At 49.6% G+C, this 22,821-nt stretch overlaps 1 protein-coding gene and 1 long non-coding RNA gene across 3 annotated transcripts in view; one reads left to right on the top strand and one right to left on the bottom strand.

Moving 5' to 3' along the window:
* Positions 1–2,894, bottom strand: part of LOC138287327 (zinc finger protein 850-like) — a 144,575-nt gene extending 141,681 nt beyond the window's left edge. For both annotated transcript variants that reach the window (XM_069227681.1, XM_069227679.1), the window contains exons 1-2: positions 2,807–2,894; positions 1,105–1,242 (exon numbers count right to left, since the gene is read on the bottom strand). The gene's annotated coding sequence lies outside the window, so the exon portion shown is untranslated. The remainder of the gene's footprint in view (positions 1–1,104; positions 1,243–2,806) is intronic.
* A 479-nt stretch (positions 2,895–3,373) lies between these two features.
* The window catches only part of LOC138287323 (uncharacterized), a 52,656-nt gene continuing 33,208 nt past the window's right edge, over positions 3,374–22,821 (top strand). The window contains exon 1 of the long non-coding RNA XR_011202194.1: positions 3,374–3,489. This is a non-coding gene — a long non-coding RNA (uncharacterized lncRNA). The remainder of the gene's footprint in view (positions 3,490–22,821) is intronic.

The raw sequence follows: 22,821 nt of genomic DNA, 5'->3' as shown, positions 1-22,821 counted from the left end.
GGTCCCCTCTTTAACACAAACAACCCCAGGGCAGGAAGGAAAGCCATCCAGAGGTCCCAGATAGAAGAGCCCAGCTCAGCCTGGTCATGCCAATTACCATGATTCAGGGGTTAGTCTAACGCATTTTAGTGCGAGTGTGTTCTGCTATCCCCAGGCAAGCGTAACTTTTAACCTGCCAGCCTGGGCTCAATGGTTGCTATGGTGACTGCAACTCTTTTTGTGTCTTGATGTTGGTAGATTGTTTCCAGGAAGAGACAATAAATCTGTTCTCCTCCACCTCTCACTCTAGGAGGCAGGTCTAGATCCAGGTCATTCAATGAGAGAGGGAGTGGGCTGACCATAAACAGCAATAAGCACCGGTCCATGCTCGTGTGGATCCAGTCTTCTATTGTTTTCTGGCACACCGCTGAAGGTCACTGTCCACTGTTGACACCTGACCCCTGAAGACTGACTCACTGGTCAGAGCGGGCACTGGCGGGCACAGAGCAAAACGTTTATAGGTAGCAGGGAGAGAAGCAGTTGATATAGGCTAGGGCCAGTAAAATTGTGGGTGGGGTGGGGGTTGCGGAGCAGGGAGAGACAGTGACTTCTCTGAAAAAGGAAGACACTCTCAAGGCAAGTGATCAGCCTGACAGACACACACACGCATGCACGAACACACACACTCTCACTCTCTCTGTCTGCACTGAAATGCTCCTGTCTGATCTCTAAAGCATGCGCTGTAACCAACTAGGCTTCTGTTATAAATAGTTACACTGCTAATCAGACGCATGTTTTTTCTTTAAATTTCAGATGCACAATTCCACCCAGAGAATGGATGTGTGCACACAGCAAACTTACGAGGCTTGAAAATAGAAAGCTTTTGTTTTCTTAAATGTAAAAAAAATATATATTTCTAGAAATGCCTTATGAAACAGAAAGACAATTAAAGGACCACTTCTCTTTTTATTTGGACCTTACAGTTCATCTATAATGTTTGTAAAGTGTGTTTGTTTTTTCTCGCGAGAAAATGTCACTCAAATGTCACACATTTGGTCACTTAATGTCACTCGTAAGTGACCTAAAACCATTGAAATGTGACACATAAGCAATCTTAAAACTTACCAGCTATGGCCTGGCTGTGACCAATGTGTGCCTCAGACTCACTCTCCAGAGAGCTTGATGTTTCCCTCTTATTCATCACATGATTTTGCTTGTGAGAAAGAGTCACTCATAGTCGTTGAAATGTCACTCATAATTGCTCTGAAATTATGAAAATGTCATACATAAGCAATCTGAAACCTTGGCAGCTATGCAGATATATTCAGTTCAATGCAAAGTTTGTTAATTTTCTTGACACTTTGTCTCTCACTCCTAATAGTTGGATTTATATACGAAAATTACACTTTTTAGTTTCTCTTGTTTTTCCCGTTGTACAGTCTCAATTGTTTAAACATTGAATGAAAAGATAAATTTTAAAAAACGTGTGTTGTTGAGGCAAGAAAGTGAGACAGATTAAGCTAAAGAAAGAGTGAAAAAAATAAGATCAGGGGTTAACGCTTATAGGTTCCTGGAAGAGATTTCCTCTGGGATTATTCAGTCTATTTCTACAAACACAGCAGAAGGTGCTGACAATCTCCTACCTGAGCAGAAACCTGTGCAGACATTTACAGGCTCTCTACTCCTCCTGGGGTTGTGGGGGCAGCTGCAGATTTGGGATCTGAGGGGGGGACTGTGAGGGTCTGAAGATGGAGATAACTGCACAGACCTTCAGGGGCTCTTCCTCCCCTGCAGGAGGCTGGACATAGAGGAGGGGAGGAGGCTGAGACCTGTGCAGTAGGTGCAGTGCACAGATTCCTCACAGTGCAGTAAGATTCAGGGAAGTGCACAGATTCCTCATAGTGAAGTAAGATGTAGTGCAGTATGCAGAGATTTCTCACAGTGCATTGAAATGAAGTTCAGTGTGCAGGTTTTACACAGTGCTGGAGGAAGCAGTGCAGCATGGTCAGATTCTTTAAAGGGTAGTCAGATGCAGTGCACTGGCTGGCAAAGATTTCTCATAGGGCAGTAAAATGCAGTGCAGTGTGTAGATTCATCACTTTGCAGTAAGATGCAGTGCACATATTCCTCCTAGTGAAGTGAGATGAACCACAGTGCCCATATCCCTCTTAGTGCATTAACATGCAGTGACAGATTACTCATAGTGGTAAGATGCTGTGTTGCTGCACAGATTACTCAAAGCGCAGTAAGATGCAGTGCAGCATGCATAGATTCCTCATAGTACCTCATAGTACAGTAATATTCAGTGCAGTACAGATTTCTGATCGTACAGTGCAGCTTTCACACACAGCTCACAGTGCAGTAAGATGAAGTGCAGATTCCTCACAGTGCAGAAAGATGCATTGCACAGGTTTTTCACTCTGTAGTAAGATGCAGTGCGGTGTGTACAGATTAATACTGTAGTAAAATGTAGTGCAGTGCACAGATTCCTCACAGAGCAGTAAGGTGCAGTGTCCAGATTCCTCAGTGTAGTAATATGCAGTACAGAGGTACTGATTCCCCAAAGTGCAGTGATATGCTGCTCAGATTCCTCAGTGCAGTAAAATGCAGTGCAGTGCACAGATTCCTCAGAGTGCAGTAAGTTGCAGTGCACAGATCCCCTCTTTAACAAAAATGATGACCACAAACACCCCCAGGCCCGGAAGGAAAGCCCCCAGAGGTCCCCGGATAGAAGAGCCCAGCTCAGTCTGGCTCCTGGCAGAGATTTCCTCCAGGATTATTCAGTCTATTTCTACAAACACAGCAGAAGGTGCTGATAATCTCCTACCTGAGCAGAAAACTGTGCAGACATTTCCAGGCTCTCTCCTTCTCCTCCTGGGGCTGGGGCAGGTGCAGATTTGGGGTCTTGGGGGGGGGGGGGGGGGTCTCAAGATGAAGATAACTGCACAGACAGGGGGTCCCTCCTCCTCTACGGCAGCTGGACACAGAGGGAGAGGCCGGAAGTGATGTCACCATCCGCCGCTGGTGCTGTCTCTGTCGATGTTAACCCGGAAGAGGAAAGCCTTCTCCCCTTCATACAATGTGCACAGTGGATTTCATCAGCAGGCGAGGTGCGCCCTCTGGTGGCCGCTGACAGAACCGCCGCCTCCAGACTCCGGGATGTGCTACACGCACTACCTAGGTCCACATTTATATTTCTGTGTGCTTAATATGACGGTAATTTCATGGCTACTTTCTTGTCTGTTCACAGCTATTGGCACTAGTAATTCCCCTCCAGTGCCTTTATACACCTCACTCGTAAGTTAGTGTTTCCATCTTCCTGCCTGACCCGAACATGGCGGCGCCTGCCCGGAAGCTGGCTCTGCTGTCTCTCGCGAGCTCTTCCGGGGTGTGACGCACTTCCTGAGGGCTGGCCTGACCCTGTATGTTGAGGCATAACTCTCCCTTTCCGCGCTCTCCCGGCAGGGCTCGGGCACTGGGCTGTAAATCGCGCTTGCTTCGTATCCATAGGTAGGCTTCTTTATTTTATTTACAAGCAGGTCATCTTTGCTCACAGCTATAGTCCTTGTTCAAGTGTTGTTCCGGCCGGGTCACACTGATCTGTTCAACCAGGTTTAGTTTCAGCCATCTGCAACCAAAAGACCTTCCTGCCTGATGATGGTGGAAGCCACGCAACTCCATTTACCACGAATTTCAGAGGAGGAGTGAATCTTAACAGCACTGCAGAAGTAAAGGAGCAGCTTCGAGCGGTGCAGAGGGAGCAGAGACTCTAAGGACTAGCATTGAGCGGTGTAGGGGGAGTAGGGGATCTAAGGCCTAGCATAGAGCAGTGTAGAGGGAGTAGAGGCTCTAAGGACTAGCATTGAGCAGTGCAGAGGGAATAGGGGATCTGAGGAGCAGCATAGAGCAGTGCAGAGGGAGCAGGGGATCTAAGGACTAGCATAGAGCAGTGCAGAGGGTGTAGGGAATCTAAGGATGAGCATAGAGCAGTGCAGAGGGTGTAGGGAATCTAAGGACGAGCATAGAGCAGTGCAGAGGGAGTAGGGAATCTAAGGAGCAGCATAGAGCAGTACAGAGGGGATAGGGGATCTAAGGACTGGCATAGAGCAGTGTAGAGGGAATAGGGGATCTAAGGACTGGCATAGAGCAGTGCAGAGGGTGTAGAGAATCTAAGGACTAGCATACATCAGTGCAGAGGGAGTAGAGACTCTAAGTACTAGCATGGAGCAGTGCAGAGGGAATAGGGGATCTGAGGACTAGCATAGAGCAGTGCAGAGGGAGTAGGGGATCTAAGGAGCACCATAGAGCAGTGCAGAGTGAGTAGAGAATCTAAGGACTAGCATAGAGCAGTGTAGAGGGAGTAGGGGATCTAAGGAGCAGTATAGAGCGGTGTAGAGAATCTAAGGACTAGCATAGAGCAGTGCAGAGGGTGTAGAGAATCTAAGGACTAGCATGGAGCAGTGCAGAGGGAGTAGGGAATCCAAGGACTAGCATACAGCAGTGCAGAGGGAGTAAGGGATCTAAGGAGCAGTATAGAGCAGTGCAGAGGGAGTAGAGACTCTAAGGACTAGCATAGAGCGGTGCAGAGGGAATAGGGGATCTGAGGAGCAGCATAGGGCTGTGCAGAGGGAGTAGGGAATCTAAGGACGAGCATAGAGCAGTGCAGAGGGAGTAGGGAATCTAAGAAGCAGCATAGAGCAGTGCAGAGGGACTAGCATAGAGCAGTGTAGAGGGAGTAGGGGATCTAAGGAGCAGTATAGAGCGGTGTAGAGAATCTAAGGACTAGCATAGAGCAGTGCAGAGGGTGTAGAGAATCTAAGGACTAGCATGGAGCAGTACAGAGGGAGTAGGGAATCCAAGGACTAGCATACAGCAGTGCAGAGGGAGTAAGGGATCTAAGGAGCAGTATAGAGCAGTGCAGAGGGAGTAGTGACTCTAAGGACTAGCATAGAGCGGTGCAGAGGGAATAGGGGATCTGAGGAGCAGCATAGGGCTGTGCAGAGGGAGTAGGGAATCTAAGAAGCAGCATAGAGCAGTGCAGAGGGACTAGCATAGAGAAGTGCAGAGGGAGTAGGGAATCTACAGACGAGCATAGAGCAGTGCAGAGGGAGCAGGGAATCTAAGGACTAGCATAGAGCGGTGCAGACGGAATAGGGAACCTAAGGACTAGCATTGAGCAGTGCAGAGGGAATAGGGGATCTAATGACTAGCATAGAGCAGTGCAGAGGGAGTAGGGGATCTAAGCACTAGGCTAGAGCAGTGAAGAAGTAATAGGGAATCTAAGGACTAGCATAGAGCGGTGTAGGGGGAGTAGGGGATCTAAGGCCTAGCATAGAGCAGTGCAGAGGGAGTAGAGACTCTAAGGACTAGCATAGAGCAGTGCAGAGGGAGTAGAGGCTCTAAGGACTAGCATAGAGCAGTGCAGAGAGAGTAGGGAATCTAAGGACTAGCATAGAGCAGTGCAGAGGAAGTAGGGAATCTATGGACTAGCATAGAGCAGTGCAGAGGGAATAGGGGATCTGAGGAGCAGCATAGAGCAGTGCAGAGGGAGTAGGGAATCTAAGGAGCAGCATAGAGCAGTGCAGAGGGAATAGGGGATCTGAGGAGCAGCATAGAGCAGTGCAGAGGGAGCAGGGGATCTAAGGACTAGCATAGAGCAGTGCAGAGGGTGTAGGGAATCTAAGGATGAGCATAGAGCAGTGCAGAGGGTGTAGGGAATCTAAGGACGAGCATAGAGCAGTGCAGAGGGAGTAGGGAATCTAAGGAGCAGCATAGAGCAGTACAGAGGGAATAGGGGATCTAAGGACTGGCATAGAGCAGTGCAGAGGGTGTAGAGAATCTAAGGACTAGCATACATCAGTGCAGAGGGAGTAGAGACTCTAAGTACTAGCATGGAGCAGTGCAGAGGGAATAGGGGATCTGAGGACTAGCACAGAGCAGTGCAGAGGGAGTAGGGGATCTAAGGAGCACCATAGAGCAGTGCAGAGTGAGTAGAGAATCTAAGGACTAGCATAGAGCAGTGTAGAGGGAGTAGGGGATCTAAGGAGCAGTATAGAGCGGTGTAGAGAATCTAAGGACTAGCATAGAGCAGTGCAGAGGGTGTAGAGAATCTAAGGACTAGCATGGAGCAGTGCAGAGGGAGTAGGGAATCCAAGGACTAGCATACAGCAGTGCAGAGGGAGTAAGGGATCTAAGGAGCAGTATAGAGCAGTGCAGAGGGAGTAGAGACTCTAAGGACTAGCATAGAGCGGTGCAGAGGGAATAGGGGATCTGAGGAGCAGCATAGGGCTGTGCAGAGGGAGTAGGGAATCTAAGGACGAGCATAGAGCAGTGCAGAGGGAGTAGGGAATCTAAGAAGCAGCATAGAGCAGTGCAGAGGGACTAGCATAGAGCAGTGTAGAGGGAGTAGGGGATCTAAGGAGCAGTATAGAGCGGTGTAGAGAATCTAAGGACTAGCATAGAGCAGTGCAGAGGGTGTAGAGAATCTAAGACCTAGCATGGAGCAGTACAGAGGGAGTAGGGAATCCAAGGACTAGCATACAGCAGTGCAGAGGGAGTAAGGGATCTAAGGAGCAGTATAGAGCAGTGCAGAGGGAGTAGTGACTCTAAGGACTAGCATAGAGCGGTGCAGAGGGAATAGGGGATCTGAGGAGCAGCATAGGGCTGTGCAGAGGGAGTAGGGAATCTAAGAAGCAGCATAGAGCAGTGCAGAGGGACTAGCATAGAGAAGTGCAGAGGGAGTAGGGAATCTACAGACGAGCATAGAGCAGTGCAGAGGGAGCAGGGAATCTAAGGACTAGCATAGAGCGGTGCAGACGGAATAGGGAACCTAAGGACTAGCATTGAGCAGTGCAGAGGGAATAGGGGATCTAATGACTAGCATAGAGCAGTGCAGAGGGAGTAGGGGATCTAAGCACTAGGCTAGAGCAGTGAAGAAGTAATAGGGAATCTAAGGACTAGCATAGAGCGGTGTAGGGGGAGTAGGGGATCTAAGGCCTAGCATAGAGCAGTGCAGAGGGAGTAGAGACTCTAAGGACTAGCATAGAGCAGTGCAGAGGGAGTAGAGGCTCTAAGGACTAGCATAGAGCAGTGAAGAGAGAGTAGGGAATCTAAGGACTAGCATAGAGCAGTGCAGAGGAAGTAGGGAATCTATGGACTAGCATAGAGCAGTGCAGAGGGAATAGGGGATCTGAGGAGCAGCATAGAGCAGTGCAGAGGGAGTAGGGAATCTAAGGACGAGCATAGAGCAGTGCAGTGAGAGTAGGGATTCTAAGGAGCAGCATAGAGCAATACAGAGGGGATAGGGGATCTAAGGACTGGCATAGAGCAGTGTAGAGGGAATAGGGAATCTAAGGACTAGCAGAGAGCAGTGCAGAGGGTGTAGAGAATCTAAGGACTAGCATAGAGCAGTGCAGAGGGTGTAGAGAATCTAAGGACTAGCATAGAGCGGTGCAGAGGGAGTAGAGAATCTAAGGACTAGCATAGAGCAGTGCAGAGGGAGTAGGGAATCTAAGGAGCAGCATCGACAGGTGCAGAGGGAGTAGAGAATTTAAGGACTAGCATAGAGCAGTGCAGAGAGTGTAGGGGATCTGAGGATTAGCATAGAACAGTGCAGAGGGAGTAGGGAATCTTAGGAGCAGCATTGTGCAGTGAAGAGGGAATGGGGAGTAGGGGATCTAAGGCCTAGCATAGAGCAGTGCAGAGGGAATAGGGGATCTGAGGAGCAGCATAGAGCAGTGCAGAGGGAGTAGGGAATCTAAGGACGAGCATAGAGCAGTGCAGAGGGAATAGGGAATCTAAGGAGCAGCATAGAGCAGTACAGAGGGAATAGGGGATCTAAGGACTGGCATAGAGCAGTGTAGAGGGAATAGGGAATCTAAGGACTAGCATAGAGCAGTGCAGAGGGTGTAGAGAATCTAAGGACTAGCATAGAGCAGTGCAGAGGGTGTAGAGAATCTAAGGACTAGCATACATCAGTGCAGAGGGAGTAGAGACTCTAAGGACTAGCATGGAGCAGTGCAGAGGGAATAGGGGATCTGAGGACTAGCATAGAGCAGTGCAGAGGGAGTAGGGGATCTAAGGAGCACCATAGAGCAGTGCAGAGTGAGTAGAGAATCTAAGGACTAGCATAGAGCAGTGTAGAGGGAGTAGGGGATCTAAGGAGCAGTATAGAGCGGTGTAGAGAATCTAAGGACTAGCATGGAGCAGTGCAGAGGGTGTAGAGAATCCAAGGACTAGCATACAGCAGTGCAGAGGGAGTAAGGGATCTAAGGAGCAGTATAGAGCAGTGCAGAGGGAGTAGAGACTCTAAGGACTAGCATAGAGCGGTGCAGAGGGAATAGGGGATCTGAGGAGCAGCATAGGGCAGTGCAGAGGGAGTAGGGAATCTAAGGACGAGCATAGAGCAGTGCAGAGGGAGTAGGGAATCTAAGAAGCAGCATAGAGCAGTGCAGAGGGACTAGCATAGAGAAGTGCAGAGGGAGTAGGGAATCTACAGACGAGCATAGAGCAGTGCAGAGGGAGCAGGGGATCTAAGCACTAGGCTAGAGCAGTGAAGAAGGAATTGGGAATCTAAGGACTAGCATAGAGCGGTCTAGGGGGAGTAGGGGATCTAAGGCCTAGCATAGAGCAGTGCAGAGGGAGTAGAGACTCTAAGGACTAGCATAGAGCAGTGCAGAGGGAGTAGAGGCTCTAAGGACTAGCATAGATCAGTGCAGAGAGAGTAGGGAATCTAAGGACTAGCATAGAGCAGTGCAGAGGAAGTAGGGAATCTATGGACTAGCATAGAGCAGTGCAGAGGGAATAGGGGATCTGAGGAGCAGCATAGAGCAGTGCAGAGGGAGTAGGGAATCTAAGGAGCAGCATAGAGCAGTACAGAGGGGATAGGGGATCTAAGGACTGGCATAGAGCAGTGTAGAGGGAATAGGGAATCTAAGGACTAGCAGAGAGCAGTGCAGAGGGTGTAGAGAATCTAAGGACTAGCATAGAGCAGTGCAGAGGGTGTAGAGAATCTAAGGACTAGCATAGAGCGGTGCAGAGGGAGTAGAGAATCTAAGGACTAGCATAGAGCAGTGCAGAGGGAGTAGGGAATCTAAGGAGCAGCATCGACAGGTGCAGAGGGAGTAGAGAATTTAAGGACTAGCATAGAGCAGTGCAGAGAGTGTAGGGGATCTGAGGATTAGCATAGAACAGTGCAGAGGGAGTAGGGAATCTTAGGAGCAGCATTGTGCAGTGAAGAGGGAATGGGGATCTAAGAACTAGCATAGAGCTGTGCAGAGGGAGTAGGGAATCCAAGGACTAGCATAGAGCAGTGCAGAGGGAGTAGAGACTCTAAGGACTAACATAGAGCAGTGCAGAGGGAGTAGGGAATCCAAGGACTAGCATAGAGCAGTGCAGAGGGAGTAGGGGATCTAAGGACTAGCATAGAGTGGTGCAGAGGGAGTAGGGAATCTAAGGACTAGCATAGAGCAGTGCAGAGGGAGTAGGGGATCTAAGGAGCAGCATAGAGCAGTGCAGAGTGAGTAGGGACTCTAAGGACTAGCATAGAACAGTGCAGAGGGAACAGAGGATCTAAGGACTAGCATAGAGCGGTGCAGAGGGAGTAGGGAATCTAAGGACTAGCATAGAGCAGTGCAGTGGGACTAGCATAGAGCAGTGCACAGGGAGTAGGGAATCTAAGGACTAGCATAGAGCAGTGCAGAGGGAGTAAGCGATGTAAGGGCTAGCATAGAGCAGTGCAGAGGGAGTAGGGAATCTAAGGACGAGCATAGAGCAGTGCAGAGGGAGTAGGGGATCTAAGGACTAGTATAGAGCAATGCAGAGCGAGTAGGGGATCTAAGGACTAGGATAGAGCAGTGCAGAGGGAATAGGGAATCTAAGGACGAGCATAGAGCAGTGTAGATGGAATAGGGGATCTAAGGACTAGCATAGAGCAGTGCAGAGGGTGTAGAGAATCTAAGCACTAGCATAGAGCAGTGCAGAGGGAGTAGAGAATCTAAGGAGCAGCATCAAACGGTGCAGAGGGAGTAGAGAATCTAAGGACTAGCATATAGCAGTGCAGAGGGTGTAGGGGATCTGAGAACTAGCATAGAGCAGTGCAGTGGGAGTAGGTAATCTAAGGAGCAGCATTGCGCAGTGCAGAGGGAATGGGAGATCTAAGAACTAGCATAGAGCAGTGCAGAAGGAGCAGGGAATCTAAGGACTAGCATAGAGCAGTGCAGATGGAGTACGGAGTCTAAGCACTAGCATAGAGCAGTGCAGCAAGGTCTAGCATAGAGCAATTCAGAGGGAGTATGGTATCTAAGGACTAACATAGAGCAGTGCACAGGGAGTAGGTTATCCAAAGACTAGCATAGAGCAGTCCAGAGGGAGTAGGGGATCTAAGGACTAGCATAGAGCAGTGCAGAAGGAGTAGGGGATATAAGGACTAGCATAGAGCAGTGCAAAGGGAGCACAGAATATAAGGACTAACATAGAGCAGTGCAGATGGAGCAGGGGATCTAAGGACTAGCATAGAGCAGTGCAGAGGGAGTAGGGAATCCAAGGTCTAGCATAGAGCAATTCAGAGGGAGTATGGTATCTAAGGACTAACATAGAGCAGTGCACAGGGAGTAGGTTATCCAAGGACTAGCATAGAGCAGTCCAGAGGGAGTAGGGGATCTAAGGACTAGCATAGAGCAGTCCAGAGGGAGTAGGGGATCTAAGGACTAGCATAGAGCAGTGCAGAAGGAGTAGGGGATATAAGGACTAGCATAGAGCAGTGCAAAGGGAGCACAGAATATAAGGACTAACATAGAGCAGTGCAGATGGAGCAGGGGATCTAAGGACTAGCATAGAGCACTGCAGAGGGAATAGGGGATCTAAGGACTAGGATAGAGAAGTGCAGAGGGAATATGTATGTATGTATATGGGCATTTCTATAGCGCGTTCCAGCCTTATCATCGAAGTGCTCAATCTAAGGACTGGCATAGAGCACTGCAGAGGGAATAGGGGATCTAAGGAGCAGCATAGAGCAGTCCAGAAGGAGTAGGGAACCTATGGACGAGCATAGAGCAGTGCAGAGGGAGTAGGGAATCTAAGGAGCAGCATAGAGCAGTGCAGAGGGAATAGGGGGCCTAAGGACTAGCATAGAGCAGTGCAGAGGGTGTAGAGAATCTAAGCTCTAGCATAGAGCAGTGCAGAGGGAGTAGAGAATCTAAGGAGCAGCATCGAACGGTGCAGAGGGAGTAGAGAATCTAAGGACTAGCATATAGCAGTGCAGAGGGTGTAGGGGCTCTGAGGACTAGCATAGAGCAGTGCATTGGGAGTAGGTAATCTAAGGAGCAGCATTGCGCAGTGCAGAGGGAATGGGGGATCTAAGAACTAGCATAGAGCAGTGCAGAGGGAGTAGGGAGTCTAAGCACTAGCATAGAGCAGTGCAGAGGGAGTAGGGAATCCAAGGTCTAGCATAGAGCAATTCAGAGTGAGTATGGGATCTAAGGACTAACATAGAGCAGTGCACAGGGAGTAGGTTATCCAAAGACTAGCATAGAGCAGTCCAGAGGGAGTAGGGGATCTAAGGACTAGCATAGAGCAGTGCAGAAGGAGTAGGGGATCTAAGGACTAGCATAGAGCAGTGCAAAGGGAGCACAGAATATAAGGACTAACATAGAGCAGTGCAGAGGGAGTAGGGGATCTAAGGACTAGCATAGAGCAGTGCAAAAGGGAGTAGGGGATCGAAGGACTAGAATCTAGCAGTGCAGAGGGAGTAGGGGATCTGAGGACTAGCATAGAGCAGTGCAGAGGGAGTAGGGGATCTAAGGAGCACCATAGAGCAGTGCAGAGTGAGCAGAGAATCTAAGGACTAGCATAGAGCAGTGTAGAGGGAGTAGGGGATCTAAGGAGCAGTATAGAGCAGTGCAGAGGGAGTAGGGAATCCAAGGACTAGCATACAGCAGTGCAGAGGGAGTAAGGGATCTAAGGAGCAGTATAGAGCAGTGCAGAGGGAGTAGAGACTCTAAGGACTAGCATACAGCAGTGCAGAGGGAGTAGGGAATCTAAGGTCTAGCATAGAGCAGTGCAGAGGGAGCAGGGAATTTAAATAGCAGCATCGAACAGTGCAGAGGGAGTAGAGAATCTAAGGACTAGCATAAAGCAGTGCAGAGGGAGTAGGGGATCTAAGAAGCAGTATAGAGCAGTGCCGAGGGGGGAGGGGGTCTAAGGTCTAGCATAGAGCAGTGCAGGGGGAATAGGGGGTCTAAGGACTAGCATAGAGCAGTGCAGAGGGAATAGAGAATCTGACGACTAGCATAGAGCAGTGCAGAGGGAGTAGGGGATCTAAGGACTAGCATAGAGCAGTGCAGAGGGAATAGAGACTGTAAGGACTAGTATAGAGCGGTGTAGAGGGAGCGGAGAATCTAAGGACTAGCATAGAGCAGAGCACAGGGAATAGGGGATCTAAGGACTAGCATATAGCAGTGCAGAGGCAGTAAGGAATCTGATTACTAGCATAGAGCAGTGCAGAGGGAGTAGGGAATCTAAGGACTATCATAGACCAGTGCAGAGGGAGTAGAGCATCTAAGGACTAGCATAGAGCAGTGCAGAGGGAGTACGGAATCTAAGGAGCAGCATCATACGGTGGAGAGGGAGTAGAGAATCTAAGGACTAGAATAGAGCAGTGCAGAGGGTGTAGGGGATGTAAGGACTAGCATAGAGCAGTGCAGACGGAGTAGGGAATGTAAGGCGCAGCATTGAACAGTGCAAAGGGAATAGGGGATCTAAAAACTAGCATAGAGCAGTGCAGAGGGAGTAGTGCATCTAAGGACTAGCATAGAGCACTGCAGAGGGTGTAGGAAATCCAAGGACTAGCATATAGCAGTGCAGAGGGAGTAGAGAATGTAAGGACTAACATAGAGCAGTGTAGAGGGAGTAGAGAATCCCAAGGATTAGCATAAAGGAGTTCAGAGGGAGTAAGGGATCTAAGGACTAGCATAGAGCAGTGCAGATGGAGTAGGGGATTTAAGGACTAGCATAAAGCAGTGCAGAGGGAGTAGGGGATCTAAAGAGCAGTATAGAGCAGTGCAGAGGGGGTAGGGGATCTAAGGTCTAGCATAGAGCAGTGCAGAGGGAATAGGGGGTCTAAGGACTATCATAGAGCAGTGCAGAGGGAATAGGGGGTCTAAGGCCTAGCATAGAGCAGTGCAGAGGGAATAGGGGATCTGAGGAGCAGCATAGAGCAGTGCAGAGGGTGTAGGGAATCTAAGGATGAGCATAGAGCAGTGCAGAGGGAGTAGGGAATCTAAGGACGAGCATAGAGCAGTGTAGAGGGAGTAGAGACTCTAAGTACTAGCATGGAGCAGTGCAGAGGGAATAGGGGATCTGAGGACTAGCATAGAGCAGTGCAGAGGGAGTAGGGGATCTAAGGAGCACCATAGAGCAGTGCAGAGTGAGTAGAGAATCTAAGGACTAGCATAGAGCAGTGTAGAGGGAGTAGGGGATCTAAGGAGCAGTATAGAGCGGTGTAGAGAATCTAAGGACTAGCATGGAGCAGTGCAGAGGGTGTAGAGAATCCAAGGACTAGCATACAGCAGTGCAGAGGGAGTAAGGGATCTAAGGAGCAGTATAGAGCAGTGCAGAGGGAGTAGAGACTCTAAGGACTAGCATAGAGCGGTGCAGAGGGAATAGGGGATCTGAGGAGCAGCATAGGGCTGTGCAGAGGGAGTAGGGAATCTAAGGACGAGCATAGAGCAGTGCAGAGGGAGTAGGGAATCTAAGAAGCAGCATAGAGCAGTGCAGAGGGACTAGCATAGAGAAGTGCAGAGGGAGTAGGGAATCTACAGACGAGCATAGAGCAGTGCAGAGGGAGCAGGGAATCTAAGGACTAGCATAGAGCGGTGCAGACGGAATAGGGAACGTAAGGACTAGCATTGAGCAGTGCAGAGGGAATAGGGGATCTAATGACTAGCATAGAGCAGTGCAGAGGGAGTAGGGAATCTAAGGATGAGCATAGAGCAGTGCAGAGGGAGTAGGGAATCTAAGGACGAGCATAGAGCAGTGCAGAGGGAGTAGGGAATCTAAGGAGCAGCATAGAGCAGTACAGAGGGAATAGGGGATCTAAGGACTAGCATAGAGCAGTGCAGAGGGTGTAGAGAATCTAAGGACTAGCATAGAGCAGTGCAGAGGGTGTAGAGAATCTAAGGACTAGCATACATCAGTGCAGAGGGAGTAGAGACTCTAAGTACTAGCATGGAGCAGTGCAGAGGGAATAGGGGATCTGAGAACTAGCATAGAGCAGTGCAGAGGGAGTAGGGGATCTAAGGAGCACCATAGAGCAGTGCAGAGTGAGTAGAGAATCTAAGGACTAGCATAGAGCAGTGTAGAGGGAGTAGGGGATCTAAGGAGCAGTATAGAGCGGTGTAGAGAATCTAAGGACTAGCATAGAGCAGTGCAGAGGGTGTAGAGAATCTAAGGACTAGCATGGAGCAGTGCAGAGGGAGTAGGGAATCCAAGGACTAGCATACAGCAGTGCAGAGGGAGTAAGGGATCTAAGGAGCAGTATAGAGCAGTGCAGAGGGAGTAGTGACTCTAAGGACTAGCATAGAGCGGTGCAGAGGGAATAGGGGATCTGAGGAGCAGCATAGGGCTGTGCAGAGGGAGTAGGGAATCTAAGAAGCAGCATAGAGCAGTGCAGAGGGACTAGCATAGAGAAGTGCAGAGGGAGTAGGGAATCTACAGACGAGCATAGAGCAGTGCAGAGGGAGCAGGGAATCTAAGGACTAGCATAGAGCGGTGCAGACGGAATAGGGAACCTAAGGACTAGCATTGAGCAGTGCAGAGGGAATAGGGGATCTAATGACTAGCATAGAGCAGTGCAGAGGGAGTAGGGGATCTAAGCACTAGGCTAGAGCAGTGAAGAAGGAATAGGGAATCTAAGGACTAGCATAGAGCGGTGTAGGGGGAGTAGGGGATCTAAGGCCTAGCATAGAGCAGTGCAGAGGGAGTAGAGACTCTAAGGACTAGCATAGAGCAGTGCAGAGGGAGTAGAGGCTCTAAGGACTAGCATAGAGCAGTGCAGAGAGAGTAGGGAATCTAAGGACTAGCATAGAGCAGTGCAGAGGAAGTAGGGAATCTATGGACTAGCATAGAGCAGTGCAGAGGGAATAGGGGATCTGAGGAGCAGCATAGAGCAGTGCAGAGGGAGTAGGGAATCTAAGGACGAGCATAGAGCAGTGCAGAGGGAGTAGGGAATCTAAGGAGCAGCATAGAGCAATACAGAGGGGATAGGGGATCTAAGGACTGGCATAGAGCAGTGTATAGGGAATCTAAGGACTAGCAGAGAGCAGTGCAGAGGGTGTAGAGAATCTAAGGACTAGCGTAGAGCAGTGCAGAGGGTGTAGAGAATCTAAGGACTAGCATAGAGCGGTGCAGAGGGAGTAGAGAATCTAAGGACTAGCATAGAGCAGTGCAGAGGGAGTAGGGAATCTAAGGAGCAGCATCGACAGGTGCAGAGGGAGTAGAGAATTTAAGGACTAGCATAGAGCAGTGCAGAGAGTGTAGGGGATCTGAGGATTAGCATAGAACAGTGCAGAGGGAGTAGGGAATCTTAGGAGCAGCATTGTGCAGTGAAGAGGGAATGGGGAGTAGGGGATCTAAGGCCTAGCATAGAGCAGTGCAGAGGGAATAGGGGATCTGAGGAGCAGCATAGAGCAGTGCAGAGGGAGTAGGGAATCTAAGGAGCAGCATAGAGCAGTACAGAGGGAATAGGGGATCTAAGGACTGGCATAGAGCAGTGTAGAGGGAATAGGGAATCTAAGGACTAGCATAGAGCAGTGCAGAGGGTGTAGAGAATCTAAGGACTAGCATAGAGCAGTGCAGAGTGAGTAGAGAATCTAAGGACTAGCATAGAGCAGTGTAGAGGGAGTAGGGGATCTAAGGAGCAGTATAGAGCGGTGTAGAGAATCTAAGGACTAGCATGGAGCAGTGCAGAGGGTGTAGAGAATCCAAGGACTAGCATACAGCAGTGCAGAGGGAGTAAGGGATCTAAGGAGCAGTATAGAGCAGTGCAGAGGGAGTAGAGACTCTAAGGACTAGCATAGAGCGGTGCAGAGGGAATAGGGGATCTGAGGAGCAGCATAGGGCAGTGCAGAGGGAGTAGGGAATCTAAGGACGAGCATAGAGCAGTGCAGAGGGAGTAGGGAATCTAAGAAGCAGCATAGAGCAGTGCAGAGGGACTAGCATAGAGAAGTGCAGAGGGAGTAGGGAATCTACAGACGAGCATAGAGCAGTGCAGAGGGAGCAGGGAATCTAAGGACTAGCATAGAGCGGTGCAGACGGAATAGGGAACCTAAGGACTAGCATTGAGCAGTGCAGAGGGAATAGGGGATCTAATGACTAGCATAGAGCAGTGCAGAGGGAGTAGGGGATCTAAGCACTAGGCTAGAGCAGTGAAGAAGGAATAGGGAATCTAAGGACTAGCATAGAGCGGTCTAGGGGGAGTAGGGGATCTAAGGCCTAGCATAGAGCAGTGCAGAGGGAGTAGAGGCTCTAAGGACTAGCATAGATCAGTGCAGAGAGAGTAGGGAATCTAAGGACTAGCATAGAGCAGTGCAGAGGAAGTAGGGAATCTATGGACTAGCATAGAGCAGTGCAGAGGGAATAGGGGATCTGAGGAGCAGCATAGAGCAGTGCAGAGGGAGTAGGGAATCTAAGGAGCAGCATAGAGCAGTACAGAGGGGATAGGGGATCTAAGGACTGGCATAGAGCAGTGTAGAGGGAATAGGGAATCTAAGGACTAGCAGAGAGCAGTGCAGAGGGTGTAGAGAATCTAAGGACTAGCATAGAGCAGTGCAGAGGGTGTAGAGAATCTAAGGACTATCATAGAGCGGTGCAGAGGGAGTAGAGAATCTAAGGACTAGCATAGAGCAGTGCAGAGGGAGTAGGGAATCTAAGGAGCAGCATCGACAGGTGCAGAGGGAGTAGAGAATTTAAGGACTAGCATAGAGCAGTGCAGAGAGTGTAGGGGATCTGAGGATTAGCATAGAACAGTGCAGAGGGAGTAGGGAATCTTAGGAGCAGCATTGTGCAGTGAAGAGGGAATGGGGATCTAAGAACTAGCATAGAGCTGTGCAGAGGGAGTAGGGAATCCAAGGACTAGCATAGAGCAGTGCAGAGGGAGTAGGGAATCTAAGGAGCAGCATCGACAGGTGCAGAGGGAGTAGAGAATTTAAGGACTAGCATAGAGCAGTGCAGAGAGTGTAGGGGATCTGAGGATTAGCATAGAACAGTGCAGAGGGAGTAGGGAATCTTAGGAGCAGCATTGTGCAGTGAAGAGGGAATGGGGATCTAAGAACTAGCATAGAGCTGTGCAGAGGGAGTAGGGAATCCAAGGACTAACATAGAGCAGTGCAGAGGGAGTAGGGAATCCAAGGACTAGCATAGAGCAGTGCAGAGGGAGTAGGGGATCTAAGGACTAGCATAGAGTGGTGCAGAGGGAGTAGGGAATCTAAGGACTAGCATAGAGCAGTGCAGAGGGAGTAGGGGATCTAAGGAGCAGCATAGAGCAGTGCAGAGTGAGTAGGGAATCTAAGGACTAGCATAGAGCAGTGCAGTGGGACTAGCATAGAGCAGTGCACAGGGAGTAGGGAATCTAAGGACTAGCATAGAGCAGTGCAGAGGGAGTAAGCGATGTAAGGGCTAGCATAGAGCAGTGCAGAGGGAGTAGGGAATCTAAGGATGAGCATAGAGCAGTGCAGAGGGAGTAGGGGATCTAAGGACTAGTATAGAGCAATGCAGAGCGAGTAGGGGATCTAAGGACTAGGATAGAGCAGTGCAGAGGGAATAGGGAATCTAAGGACGAGCATAGAGCAGTGTAGATGGAATAGGGGATCTAAGGACTAGCATAGAGCAGTGCAGAGGGTGTAGAGAATCTAAGCACTAGCATAGAGCAGTGCAGAGGGAGTAGAGAATCTAAGGAGCAGCATCAAACGGTGCAGAGGGAGTAGAGAATCTAAGGACTAGCATATAGCAGTGCAGAGGGTGTAGGGGATCTGAGAACTAGCATAGAGCAGTGCAGTGGGAGTAGGTAATCTAAGGAGCAGCATTGCGCAGTGCAGAGGGAATGGGAGATCTAAGAACTAGCATAGAGCAGTGCAGAAGGAGCAGGGAATCTAAGGACTAGCATAGAGCAGTGCAGATGGAGTACGGAGTCTAAGCACTAGCATAGAGCAGTGCAGCAAGGTCTAGCATAGAGCAATTCAGAGGGAGTATGGTATCTAAGGACTAACATAGAGCAGTGCACAGGGAGTAGGTTATCCAAAGACTAGCATAGAGCAGTCCAGAGGGAGTAGGGGATCTAAGGACTAGCATAGAGCAGTGCAGAAGGAGTAGGGGATATAAGGACTAGCATAGAGCAGTGCAAAGGGAGCACAGAATATAAGGACTAACATAGAGCAGTGCAGATGGAGCAGGGGATCTAAGGACTAGCATAGAGCAGTGCAGAGGGAGTAGGGAATCCAAGGTCTAGCATAGAGCAATTCAGAGGGAGTATGGTATCTAAGGACTAACATAGAGCAGTGCACAGGGAGTAGGTTATCCAAAGACTAGCATAGAGCAGTCCAGAGGGAGTAGGGGATCTAAGGACTAGCATAGAGCAGTCCAGAGGGAGTAGGGGATCTAAGGACTAGCATAGAGCAGTGCAGAAGGAGTAGGGGATATAAGGACTAGCATAGAGCAGTGCAAAGGGAGCACAGAATATAAGGACTAACATAGAGCAGTGCAGATGGAGCAGGGGATCTAAGGACTAGCATAGAGCACTGCAGAGGGAATAGGGGATCTAAGGACTAGGATAGAGAAGTGCAGAGGGAATATGTATGTATGTATATGGGCATTTCTATAGCGCGTTCCAGCCTTATCATCGAAGTGCTCAATCTAAGGACTGGCATAGAGCACTGCAGAGGGAATAGGGGATCTAAGGAGCAGCATAGAGCAGTCCAGAAGGAGTAGGGAACCTATGGACGAGCATAGAGCAGTGCAGAGGGAGTAGGGAATCTAAGGAGCAGCATAGAGCAGTGCAGAGGGAATAGGGGACCTAAGGACTAGCATAGAGCAGTGCAGAGGGTGTAGAGAATCTAAGCACTAGCATAGAGCAGTGCAGAGGGAGTAGAGAATCTAAGGAGCAGCATCGAACGGTGCAGAGGGAGTAGAGAATCTAAGGACTAGCATATAGCAGTGCAGAGGGTGTAGGGGCTCTGAGGACTAGCATAGAGCAGTGCATTGGGAGTAGGTAATCTAAGGAGCAGCATTGCGCAGTGCAGAGGGAATGGGGGATCTAAGAACTAGCATAGAGCAGTGCAGAGGGAGTAGGGAGTCTAAGCACTAGCATAGAGCAGTGCAGAGGGAGTAGGGAATCCAAGGTCTAGCATAGAGCAATTCAGAGTGAGTATGGGATCTAAGGACTAACATAGAGCAGTGCACAGGGAGTAGGTTATCCAAAGACTAGCATAGAGCAGTCCAGAGGGAGTAGGGGATCTAAGGACTAGCATAGAGCAGTGCAGAAGGAGTAGGGGATCTAAGGACTAGCATAGAGCAGTGCAAAGGGAGCACAGAATATAAGGACTAACATAGAGCAGTGCAGAGGGAGTAGGGGATCTAAGGACTAGCATAGAGCAGTGCAAAAGGGAGTAGGGGATCGAAGGACTAGAATCTAGCAGTGCAGAGGGAGTAGGGGATCTGAGGACTAGCATAGAGCAGTGCAGAGGGAGTAGGGGATCTAAGGAGCACCATAGAGCAGTGCAGAGTGAGCAGAGAATCTAAGGACTAGCATAGAGCAGTGTAGAGGGAGTAGGGGATCTAAGGAGCAGTATAGAGCAGTGCAGAGGGAGTAGGGAATCCAAGGACTAGCATACAGCAGTGCAGAGGGAGTAAGGGATCTAAGGAGCAGTATAGAGCAGTGCAGAGGGAGTAGAGACTCTAAGGACTAGCATACAGCAGTGCAGAGGGAGTAGGGAATCTAAGGTCTAGCATAGAGCAGTGCAGAGGGAGCAGGGAATTTAAATAGCAGCATCGAACAGTGCAGAGGGAGTAGAGAATCTAAGGACTAGCATAAAGCAGTGCAGAGGGAGTAGGGGATCTAAGAAGCAGTATAGAGCAGTGCCGAGGGGGGAGGGGGTCTAAGGTCTAGCATAGAGCAGTGCAGGGGGAATAGGGGTTCTAAGGACTAGCATAGAGCAGTGCAGAGGGAATAGAGAATCTGACGACTAGCATAGAGCAGTGCAGAGGGAGTAGGGGATCTAAGGACTAGCATAGAGCAGTGCAGAGGGAATAGAGACTGTAAGGACTAGTATAGAGCGGTGTAGAGGGAGCGGAGAATCTAAGGACTAGCATAGAGCAGAGCACAGGGAATAGGGGATCTAAGGACTAGCATATAGCAGTGCAGAGGCAGTAAGGAATCTGATTACTAGCATAGAGCAGTGCAGAGGGAGTAGGGAATCTTAAGGACGAGCATAGAGCAGTGCGGAGGGAGTAGAGAATGTAAGGACTATCATAGACCAGTGCAGAGGGAGTAGAGCATCTAAGGACTAGCATAGAGCAGTGCAGAGGGAGTACGGAATCTAAGGAGCAGCATCATACGGTGGAGAGGGAGTAGAGAATCTAAGGACTAGAATAGAGCAGTGCAGAGGGTGTAGGGGATGTAAGGACTAGCATAGAGCAGTGCAGACGGAGTAGGGAATGTAAGGCGCAGCATTGAACAGTGCAAAGGGAATAGGGGATCTAAAAACTAGCATAGAGCAGTGCAGAGGGAGTAGGGCATCTAAGGACTAGCATAGAGCACTGCAGAGGGTGTAGGAAATCCAAGGACTAGCATATAGCAGTGCAGAGGGTGTAGAGAATCTAAGGACTATCATAGAGCGGTGCAGAGGGAGTAGAGAATCTAAGGACTAGCATAGAGCAGTGCAGAGGGAGTAGGGAATCTAAGGAGCAGCATCGACAGGTGCAGAGGGAGTAGAGAATTTAAGGACTAGCATAGAGCAGTGCAGAGAGTGTAGGGGATCTGAGGATTAGCATAGAACAGTGCAGAGGGAGTAGGGAATCTTAGGAGCAGCATTGTGCAGTGAAGAGGGAATGGGGATCTAAGAACTAGCATAGAGCTGTGCAGAGGGAGTAGGGAATCCAAGGACTAGCATAGAGCAGTGCAGAGGGAGTAGAGACTCTAAGGACTAACATAGAGCAGTGCAGAGGGAGTAGGGAATCCAAGGACTAGCATAGAGCAGTGCAGAGGGAGTAGGGGATCTAAGGACTAGCATAGAGTGGTGCAGAGGGAGTAGGGAATCTAAGGACTAGCATAGAGCAGTGCAGAGGGAGTAGGGGATCTAAGGAGCAGCATAGAGCAGTGCAGAGTGAGTAGGGACTCTAAGGACTAGCATAGAACAGTGCAGAGGGAACAGAGGATCTAAGGACTAGCATAGAGCGGTGCAGAGGGAGTAGGGAATCTAAGGACTAGCATAGAGCAGTGCAGTGGGACTAGCATAGAGCAGTGCACAGGGAGTAGGGAATCTAAGGACTAGCATAGAGCAGTGCAGAGGGAGTAAGCGATGTAAGGGCTAGCATAGAGCAGTGCAGAGGGAGTAGGGAATCTAAGGATGAGCATAGAGCAGTGCAGAGGGAGTAGGGGATCTAAGGACTAGCATAGAGCAGTGTAGAGGGAGTAGGGGATCTAAGGAGCAGTATAGAGCAGTGCAGAGGGAGTAGGGAATCCAAGGACTAGCATACAGCAGTGCAGAGGGAGTATGGAATTTTAGGACTAGCATAGAGCAGTGCAGAGGGAGTAAGCGATGTAAGGGCTAGCATAGAGCAGTGCAGAGGGAGTAGGGAATCTAAGGATGAGCATAGAGCAGTGCAGAGGGAGTAGGGGATCTAAGGACTAGTATAGAGCAATGCAGAGCGAGTAGGGGATCTAAGGACTAGGATAGAGCAGTGCAGAGGGAATAGGGAATCTAAGGACGAGCATAGAGCAGTGTAGATGGAATAGGGGATCTAAGGACTAGCATAGAGCAGTGCAGAGGGTGTAGAGAATCTAAGCACTAGCATAGAGCAGTGCAGAGGGAGTAGAGAATCTAAGGAGCAGCATCAAACGGTGCAGAGGGAGTAGAGAATCTAAGGACTAGCATATAGCAGTGCAGAGGGTGTAGGGGATCTGAGAACTAGCATAGAGCAGTGCAGTGGGAGTAGGTAATCTAAGGAGCAGCATTGCGCAGTGCAGAGGGAATGGGAGATCTAAGAACTAGCATAGAGCAGTGCAGAAGGAGCAGGGAATCTAAGGACTAGCATAGAGCAGTGCAGATGGAGTACGGAGTCTAAGCACTAGCATAGAGCAGTGCAGCAAGGTCTAGCATAGAGCAATTCAGAGGGAGTATGGTATCTAAGGACTAACATAGAGCAGTGCACAGGGAGTAGGTTATCCAAAGACTAGCATAGAGCAGTCCAGAGGGAGTAGGGGATCTAAGGACTAGCATAGAGCAGTGCAGAAGGAGTAGGGGATATAAGGACTAGCATAGAGCAGTGCAAAGGGAGCACAGAATATAAGGACTAACATAGAGCAGTGCAGATGGAGCAGGGGATCTAAGGACTAGCATAGAGCAGTGCAGAGGGGGTAGGGAATCCAAGGTCTAGCATAGAGCAATTCAGAGGGAGTATGGTATCTAAGGACTAACATAGAGCAGTGCACAGGGAGTAGGTTATCCAAAGACTAGCATAGAGCAGTCCAGAGGGAGTAGGGGATCTAAGGACTAGCATAGAGCAGTCCAGAGGGAGTAGGGGATCTAAGGACTAGCATAGAGCAGTGCAGAAGGAGTAGGGGATATAAGGACT

This window comes from Pleurodeles waltl, chromosome 4_1 (assembly GCF_031143425.1).
Source record: "Pleurodeles waltl isolate 20211129_DDA chromosome 4_1, aPleWal1.hap1.20221129, whole genome shotgun sequence".
Classification (NCBI taxonomy): domain Eukaryota; kingdom Metazoa; phylum Chordata; class Amphibia; order Caudata; family Salamandridae; genus Pleurodeles; species Pleurodeles waltl.
Note: the sequence above shows the minus strand (reverse complement) of the source record. Positions and strands in the feature narration are given on the sequence as shown.